Source organism: Bidens hawaiensis, unplaced genomic scaffold (assembly GCF_021521415.1).
Source record: "Bidens hawaiensis isolate Kalapana, Puna unplaced genomic scaffold, B.hawaiensis_p1.1 tig00008604_1, whole genome shotgun sequence".
In the NCBI taxonomy this organism is placed as follows: Eukaryota; Viridiplantae; Streptophyta; class Magnoliopsida; order Asterales; family Asteraceae; genus Bidens; species Bidens hawaiensis.
Window position 1 is genome coordinate 212,846 of NW_027491621.1, and position 10,086 is coordinate 222,931.

A 10,086-nucleotide genomic window follows, 5' to 3' on the forward strand; every position below is an offset into this window, starting at 1 on the left:
CACAATTACACTTTTAACCCTAGTGTACAGAAATCTGCTGATTTTGAAGTTCCTCAGACCGTTCCTATCAAGGTTACGAGTCCAGAACCAAGTGTTAGTAGTGGCGAAACGAGTTCGCCTATTTCAAGTGTAAATATTTCTGTTACGAGTCCAGTCTCATCGGATTCGGATAAGTTGTCCGAATCGGGTAAGACAAATGAGAAGGTAGTGTTACCCACTGGTGGAGAAAAAGATAAATCTCCTAAAAAGAATACTCCACTCAACCCGTACGTCCCACCTGATGTGAGACGAACGGCCGGTAACACTGCCTCTACATCCAAAACAACATTTGAAAAGAAAATGGGGTATAGGTGTTGTTTTAGGTGTAATAAGTTAGGACATCTTGTTGCAGATTGTCCTCTGACGCCAAAATTCAGAGGTGTGAGGCCTATTAAAACTGAGCATAAGGCTAATGGAAATTTTAATACTGTTAAAAATGAAAACCCTTCAAGGTTCCGAAATGTAACTAATACAGGTTTTCAAAGAAACAAACCTCAGTTTTACAATGCTAATCACCAAACCGTAAGATATAATACTTTCAATACGCATAGGTTTGGAAGGCCTCACACTCAATCTCCAATGATATTTCCTACTAGGACTGACAGGAATTATTCAAATGCTAACTTCGGAAAGCAGAAGTACGTGATGTATAGATCCAAGACCAATTGGTCTTGGGTCCCTAGATTCTAATCATTTGCTTTATTGTGCAGGAACAGTTGAACAGGGCTGCCCACAGTCTTTGGATTGTAGATAGCGGCTGTTCCCGGCACATGACGGGCAACAAATACTTGTTGTACGACTTAAAACCTGTTCAGGGAGCGAGAGTTAGTTTTGCTTGTGAAAGTGGAGGAAGGATTACGGGAAAAGGTACGGTGTCCAATGGGAAGATGACACTTGAGAATGTGAATTTTGTGGAAGAGCTGAAGCACAATCTGCTGAGTGTGTCGCAGATTTGTGATAAGGAGTATACTGTTCACTTCACGAAGAATGAGGCGATCGTGTTGAAGCCTGGTTTTCAGATACCAGACGAGTGGATAGTGATGACAGCTCCACGTGATACAAATACGTATGTGATGGATATGAGGTCTACTGAAATGGCCTTGGGAGAATCATGTTTGATGACGAAAGCAAGCGAATCAGAATCCGAACTATGGCACAGGAGAATTGGGCACATTCATCTTCGGAAGATGAACCACATTGTCAAAAATGGGCTTGTGATGGGCGTTCCCTTGAAAAGTTTTAACTTTGAAGACAAATGTATTGCATGCAAGAAGGGAAAGCAACACAAGAAATCCCATCTCACCAAGGAGGTCAACTCAATTACCAGTACTCTAGAACTGCTTCACATGGATCTCTTCGGTCCAGTGAATGTAAAAAGTCTAGGAGGTACTTCTTACTGCTTGGTGATCACTGATGACTACTCGCGATACTCGTGGGTATATTTTCTGAAATCGAAAGATGAGACGGCTCAAATGGTGAAGAGTTTGATTACTAAAGTTGAGAACGTCATGAGTAAAACAGTTAAGTTCATCAGAAGTGACAATGGAACGGAGTTCAAGAACTTTGAAATGGAGATCTTCTGTCTTCAGAAAGGAATTGAACATCAATACAGCGCTCCGTATACTCCGCAACAGAATGGAGTGGCTGAAAGGAAGAACCGAACTTTAATTGAAGGAGCCAGGACTATGCTGGCAGATTCAAAGCTTCCGGTGATGTTCTGGGCTGAAGCAGTTGCTACAGCCTGCTATGTTCTGAATAGAGTGTTAACCGTTAAGAGACTTGGTAAAACTTGTTACGAGCTTATGCATGGAAGAAAGCCCACTTGAGTGGTCTTGAACCATTCGGGTCCCCTTGTTCGATCTTGAAGACAAATTCGAAATTTGGAGAAGTAGCCGATGAAGGAATATTAGTCGGTTATGTTGTTGGTACTCCCAACAGACGTGTCTTCAATACTTCGACTTGCAAGGTGGAGGTGGTATGTAACACTGACATCACAAGTTACCAACCGCCAAAACCAAGCAATGGACCTGCTGAGCTTTTCGACTATGTTAAGCTTTTTAAGTCGTTTAACGTACCGGATTTGGAGATTTCTGAAGAAGAAGAAAGAGCTGCGACGAAGATGATACTCGATGAGGAAGAAATTTATTACAAAGACAGCTGATTGAAAAATGTCAACCTTCCTCATCAAACACTATCGGTACCCCTGCTGCCTCAACTGAAGAAGAATTTATCAATCCTTTTCACTCTCAGCATGAAACAACCATTGATGAGATCTCTTCTAATTTGGAAGATAATTTGCATGTCGGTTCTGTTCCGACCACGAGAATTCATAAAAATCACCCTTTGGATAATGTGATTGGTGATGTGTCCTCAGGTGTACAAACGAGAAGCAGCTTGAATGAACACACCTGTGTTTATACAAGCATTAAGGAGACAGGAATAATCGATGAATGCCTGTATACCTGCTTTATAAGCCAGATTGAACCGAAAAATTATCAAATGGCTTTAAAGGACAGCTCGTGGGTCGAGGCCATGCAAGAAGAGTTGGCTCAATTCGAGAAGATGGAAGTTTGGACTTTGGTTGAAAAACCAAAGAATGTGCATGCGATAGGCACAAAATGGGTGTTCAAGTGCAAGAGAGATGATAAGGGGATTATTATAAGGAACAAGGCGAGGCTTGTCGTGAAAGGTTTTAATCAACAAGAGGGGATTGATTATAACGAAGTGTTCGCTCCTGTCGCCAGATTGGAAGCCATAAGATTGTTTCTGGCGTTTGCTGCTCATGAAAAGATGGAGGTGTTTCAGCTAGATGTAAAGAGTGCGTTTTTGAATGGGATAGTTGATGAGGTTGTGTAAGTTGAGCAACCACCGGGTTTTCCTGATCCAGACTATCCAGATCACGTGTACAGGTTGAGCAAGGCGTTGTATGGATTACATCAGGCACCTCGTGCCTGGTATGCAACTTTATCGGATTACTTGCTCGAGAATGGTTTTGAAAGAGGGAAAATTGATAGCACGTTGTTCTTCAAAAGAGATGGAAGCGACATCCTGCTGGTTCAAGTCTACGTGGATGACATAATATTTGCTGCATCAAAAGTCTCCATGTGTCAGGAGTTTGAAGCCGTCATGAAGAAAAGGTTTGAAATGAGTGCTATGGGTGAACTAACTTTCTTTCTAGGATTGCAGGTTGATCAGAGGAAGGACGGGATGTTCATTCATCAGACGAAGTATGTTCATGATGTGCTCAAGCGTTTCAAGATGGAGGACAGTTCTCCATATGATACTCCAATCTGCGTCAATCACAAATTGGGTGCTGAAGTAGACGGTGATGCAGATGTGGACCCAACTCAATATCGGGCGATAATAGGTTCTTTAATGTACTTAACTGCATCTAGGCCTGATATAATGTTTGCTGTTTGTCTTTGTGCACGTTTTCAGGCAAATCCAAAAGAATCTCATTTGAAAGGTGCAAAGAGGATACTGCGGTATCTCAAGGGCAAGCCGAAGCTGGGGTTGTGGTACCCGAGAGGAGGAGACTTGGAGCTGGTCGCTTACACAGACTCTGATTATGGAGGGTGCAATCAGAGTCGGAAGTCAACAACTGGAGGTTGTCAGTTTCTTGGTGGCAGATTGGTGTCGTGGCAATGCAAGAAGCAGACTTCAGTCGCAATCTCAACCTGTGAGGCAGAATACATGTCTGCATCTAACTGCTGCTCTCAGGTTCTTTGGATACAACAACAGCTGCGCGACTATGGTCTGAATTTCTTACTTACTCCTATTTGCATTGATAACACAGCTGCTATCTCAGTAACTAACAATCCCGTGAAACATAGTAAAACTAAACACATTGACATACGTCATCATTTCATACGGGATTGTGCTGAGAAGAAACTGATAATTCTGGAAAAGGTGGATACGCTTGATAATTTCGCTGATTTATACACTAAAGCGTTTGACAAATCCAGATTTCAAAACCTTATTGAATTGAATGGGATGATCAATCCCGAGTAACCATGTTTTTCTTGTGTTATTAAAAAAAAAAAAAAAAAAAAAAAAAAAAAAAAAAAAAAAAAAACGTCACTAATCGCTTAAAATTATGTCGGGTACATTAGTTTGATGGACTTGTCTTCGGATATGTTTTGGTCCTCATTTTCTACTTGTAGATTTTGAGGATAGCCATTAACCAGATTACTGATTGTGACCGGGGCGGTTTATGATGAGTCTTTCTTTCTTTCGCTTAAAATTAGTCGATCATACTGAGTTAGAAGGACACATACTAGTATGTGGTCGGTCCAGCTGATCCATTGGATCTTCAGGATAACCGTTTACCTGAAGACTTTGTTTTGGTCGGGGCGATTCTTGTTTAAATGTTAAAATTTTTAAGGGAAATGAAATTATTTTTCAAGTCTACTACTTCGTAAGAAGTTCGTTAGCTATGTTTAACAGAAAATTGATCCAACCTTGGAAAATGATAGATATACTGATTCTGTGTGCTTAACTAGTGAAGTTATTAGGCTTAAAAGGCTTTAGGACAGTCATTGTATGTCATGGTAACTTTTTATGGTGCGTAAAAGTAGATGTGATACAAACTAAAACTACTTGATTTTACATGGAAACTCCTTACGAGTTTTTGCGTGTCTTCATGTATATCTTTCCGAATGATAGGCAGAAAAGCGATTACACAGTCATACACGAGCCCATGTGTGTTCTAATTCCCGTGAAAATAGAGTGTCAAGATACTGCAGTGATCCAGATACGGGACTTGCAGTTAATTTCTACTTTGAAGTCTATGTTTATTAAAAATATATATATATATATATATATATATATATATATATATATATTTGGAGTTATTAAAACATATTAGTGATGATAATATCAAGACTTCACAATCTTTGAGTAAGAGAGAAGAACGGGAAGCAGATCAAGAATATTTACAACTTAATCAGACACTATGGGTCGAAGTCAATTCGGGGTGACTTGGGGAAAGCCAAATACGCTTTGAGGATAGATAGGAGGCATCAATATTTCTGAGTTGTTGCCCACTTAAATTTTAAGGATTAATTGAACCTAACTCGTATCACAGAAACGATGAAAACCATCTTAAGTGTATTACCTGCTTACAACCTGTCTCTATATGTCATAATACAGCTAAACACGGATCTATGTGACAGTCACGTAGTTAGTATGATTCCTGTTCGGATCTTTTCTACAACGTAGCAGTCCCTAGCAAGACTGAAATTTGATCCCTTATACTTTAAATTTTTTTTAAGTTATTGTAATTATATAGTTTTATGATTTTTAACTGGTTACTTAGAATTGATCACGTCATTTATTTCTTCTAGGAAAGTGTTATAACTTAATTGGAAAATTGTTAAAATTATAAGGTTTGATTTTGTAAATATATAGGCGATGTTGTTGAACAGGCGAAGTTGTGGTTAACTTCGCCTAGGCGAAGTTATCCGTAACTTCGCCTGTATAACAGAGCCTCTATATAAAGGATTTTAAGGGTCAAAACTGTTCATAACTTTATCCAGCGAACTTATTCAAAAATATCCGGCGAATATATATCTTTTCCGGCGAACTTGATTAAACCTCGATTACGTGTTATCTATTCCGATTTTCACACCGATCAAAGGTTCGAGATGTTGTATTATCGTATATTATAAGTTCTTTCATGATAATCAAGGGTCGTTTCGACCCGGTTATTAACCTCGAACCAATCGGTTTTGAAACCGATTCTCTTAACTTATGTTTTTACGTGTTAAACACTAAACTGATCGTCAACATGTCCTTAAAACTTGTGTTGACGAGTGCTTAATCGTCTAAAACTAGCCGAATCATCAACTGCACGTTGTTCCATGAATCTCACTGTCACCGATTCATATTCAGGCGAAGTTAGGGTTTAGGCGAAGTTATCTGTAACTTCGCCTGGAGCTTAAGTTCGCCTGAGGCGAAGTTATCCGTAACTTCGCCCGAAACTTAAGTTCGCCTGAGGCGAAGTTATCCGTAACTTCGCCCAGAACTTAAATTCGCCTGAGGCGATGTTGTGATGAGGCGAAGTTAACTTTAACTTCGCCTAGATCATTTTAACTTATATTAATTAGACGAACTTAAAGCTGAAGCGAAGTTGTTCACAACTTCGCCTCAACTTTAAGTTCGCCTATACAGAGTTTATCACAACTTCGCTCATGGTAACAAAGCGAACTTGTGCTATGTCTTTTTGTCGTTCTAACTTGGTTAGTTTGTTGCAGATATGGCTGCGATAGCGGGTGCTGGAGGTGTAGGAGGCGATGACGGTGACAATCAAAGACAGTTTTTCCCGGGTCACAATATGTACATCACTCTTGACCCGGAGGTGAGCGGTGTGGATGACTACCGCGAAATTATCTCGTTCCTCCTGCGCTCGAGGATCTTTCATGCGATCACAAACACGCTGCCGATATCTCTGCCAAATATTGAAGACTTCTGGCAGACGGTAGAATATGATTGCCGTGTTGAGCCCCCGGTCATGAGAGCAACGGTGAACAATCAAGTAGTTCAGTTCAATTCTGAACAGATCCGGGTGGCATTACAGTTTGGTGAGGAGACTCGAGACGATCCTACAGAGTTCGTAGCTCCTTTTCGTGATGGAGCGTTTCTTCGAATGGGCTACTCTGGTCCATTAGGAGATACCCAAAGGAGGAAGGGTTTCCTTCTAGACCAGTGGCGGTTCCTCATGCACGTCATGATCGTGTGCATGTCGGGGAGGAAGGCGGGCACAGATGGTATGGGTGCGACCATGCAGTCTGCCATGACTGCACTGACCTATAACAAGCGTTATAGTTTCAGTCAAATGGTCTTCTACGAGATTGATAGACAAAGACGGGCGATGTCTCGGGAGCGGTTCATCATGTACCCACGCTTTTTACAGATGATATTGAACCATGTGGCTCCGGCTCTACCTCAGAGACGCCCGATCAGATACGTCGAATCGGTGAGCGAACGTATCTTTGCTCAATGCCGCACGTCAAGTGCGAGGAGCAATCCTGAACGTCGTCCCAGGCATACTCCTCTATTTGGGTTTTTAATCAACCCAGAGTATGTTCCTGCTGGCGGGGACGAGTTCAGAGATCCTCAACCGCGACAGGCAAGAGCAACTCAAGCTGTTCCTGCTCCTGCTGTGCCTGTTGCGTCTACTGCAGAGGATATAGACCTTGACGCTGTTTTTGGAGGTCAAGGCTATTTTGACATGGATCAAGTGGAGGAGGTGCAGGTCTCAGCTGCACAAAGTTTGGGGGTGAGTATGACTAGAGCAGCCACGTCGATGGCTGACTCCGATTTAGATGAGATTATGAATGAGGGGAGACGACTGATGGTGTCTCGAGAGAGAACAATTGGGAAGAGGAAAAGAACGGAAGATGATGATGAGTCGGAAGAAGAAGAAGACATACATAAGCTGATTAGAAGATCAAGACGGGAGAGGACAGGTGCTGGCATGGGAGCTGGAGAGACTTCAAGGACTGTACGATTTGCTCCGGCCGCACCGTCTGGTATGTCCATTGTTCCTTCTTCTGTACAGGTGACGAGTACAAGCGCTGCGGATGTTCCCGTAGTGGCTACATCAACGGCTGGCATTCCATCCACCACTATCATCCAGACGTCGACTCCGGAGATCGTATCTCTACCGCCGCCAACGCTTACTCAGTCGGTGGTAGCAGCTCGATTTGTAGAGTCAACGGTCGTCACAGCTGCAGGGTTATCAGGTATGGTACCACCTGCGGTTACGCCTGCTTCTGGAGTCTCGCCTTCGCCAATGTCAGACTCAGAAAGAATAGCTTCACAAGAGCGGATCGTGGCAGAACAATCAAAGACTATTCAAAGCCTAGTGGAAGCAAATCAACTACAGGCATCCCTCCTGGTCGAGCATGGGAAAATCATAGATGCCTTGAAGGAGTTCTTGGCATCTCAGGGGGAGATGAGCTGTAAGGGCGACGAGCTCAGAACGAAGAAGAGGAATGACCGAGACGACGATCCCAATGCATCGAAAGATGCAGGTGGTGAGCTGCCAAGAACTTCTGAAGCTCTTGGTACTTCCACAGCTGAGGGGGAGTCTACTGACGTGGCTGGTGGTTCTGGTGATGATGTGGTGTTAGTTGAAGATGACGTTATTGATGTGCTGAAAGAGCTTGATGATGACATGTTCAGTGACGATGTACTGTTTGATGAAGATGTACTACCGAGTGACATGATTGAGAAGATCGGTGAGCAGATGGAGATTGAAGATGGAATAGAAGAGGGGGAGATAGTAGAAGAAAACGTTGAACACGAGATCCCTGAGGTTGAGAAAGCCGACGTGAGTGTTGAGAAAGCCGACGTGAGTGTTGAGATGGATGAGACTACTGAGTGGGAGGAGCAGCCTAGGTGGAAGGAAGGCTGTGCTCATTGGTTTATCAAGACCAAGAAGCCTGCTGTTCCAGCCATGTTCAAGAAGAGCTATAACATTAAAGGCTATGCTGAGTCTAAGAAGGGAATCATCTGTTGGATTTATGATGAACAGATCAAGTTGTTTGTGGTGAAGCGTTATGATGGCATTCAATACTTCAAGAGAATGTTGAGATCTTTCAACACGTTGCCGGAATGCGAGGTGAAGGATTTGGCCAGGTTGGGCCTGATAAACAGAAGTGACAACAATATGGCAAGAATGATTGAGAAGATTATGTGGAAAGAAGGCATAAAAGAAAAGAAGTTTGAACTATTAAAGCCACAAAAGGGAAAGCTCGTGGAGGATACAGTGAGGGGATTGAGAGCAGATGGCAAGCCATGGATGGTGATGAAATACAAGCCGATCCGATGCATCAAGGAGGTTCCGATGAAGAATATGCCTCAAGATGTGTTGAAGAATCTAAAGTGGTGGTACGTTGATTGCCAGATTGCTGAAGCTGTGATGGAAAATGAGGATGAACAAGAGATACTTAGAGTTTACGATCCGATGCATCTTGTCAACTTATCGCAAGCTGATCTGAAGATGCTCAACGAGAAAAAGATCTTTTAAATTCCAGCTTGGAAGGATGAAGCAAGAAAGTATCAACGAGTGGTGACGGTATGTGTTAGAGAAGGAGTGCACGCGTGAAGATACAGGATTACGAGACAAGAGCTGAAAGATCAAGATATGAAGCTGCTGCCAAGGGGGAGTCTGTTGGTGCATAGATGTCAGTAGTTCATATGTATAAAGTCTGTAATCGAGTCTGTAATATTGTTTATGTAATTGTTTGTGTAACAGCGAAGTTGTTGACAAGTTCGCTTAGGCGAACTTGTTAACCAAGCGAAGTTGTTGACAAGTTCGCCTAGGCGAACTTGTTCAACGAGCGAAGTTATTGACAACTTCGCCTGAGGTGAAGTTGTCGTGTATTTAAGTAGTTTACTGTTTACGGTTTAAGGTTAATCAGATAATCAAAAAATCAATAGGTTGGTCAGTAAGCGTTTTGGTTGATCGAGTTCAGTTTACGTGAGTCTATTGACGTGAGTCTGTAAGTTACACGATTCGAGTTATCAATATAACGTGTGGTTGTTCGTATTGTGTGTTCGTGTGTTCGTGAGCTAATATTCTACGTCCGTAACGATCTACACAGGGATTCCGCACCTGTGTATATCGGGATATCTCGTGTGATCCGTCCAGGGAACCTACAACACTGTTAACCCATAACACTGTTGCGGGACCTTACAATATTAACAACTCAGACAATTACCATTTTAATACATTACCGTACGATTCCCGTACAATAAACATTATATAAATACATTCATTTCCATGCGATCAGCATGTACTTAAACATTTTGATAGAAACATGCTTTCCGCCCCGGGAAAATATTTAAAACAGTTCAATAAAAAGGGGCCCGTGAAAACTCACCTTAGCATATGCAAGCAGGTAACAACAATCATTATCAATTAACACGTCCAATCTGTAATATGATCCCTATGATCGTTATTATACAATTATTGTTTATATAATCTTTAACCTTATCAATCGGTACATCTGGGGACACTGTTAACCCAGGACTGTACGT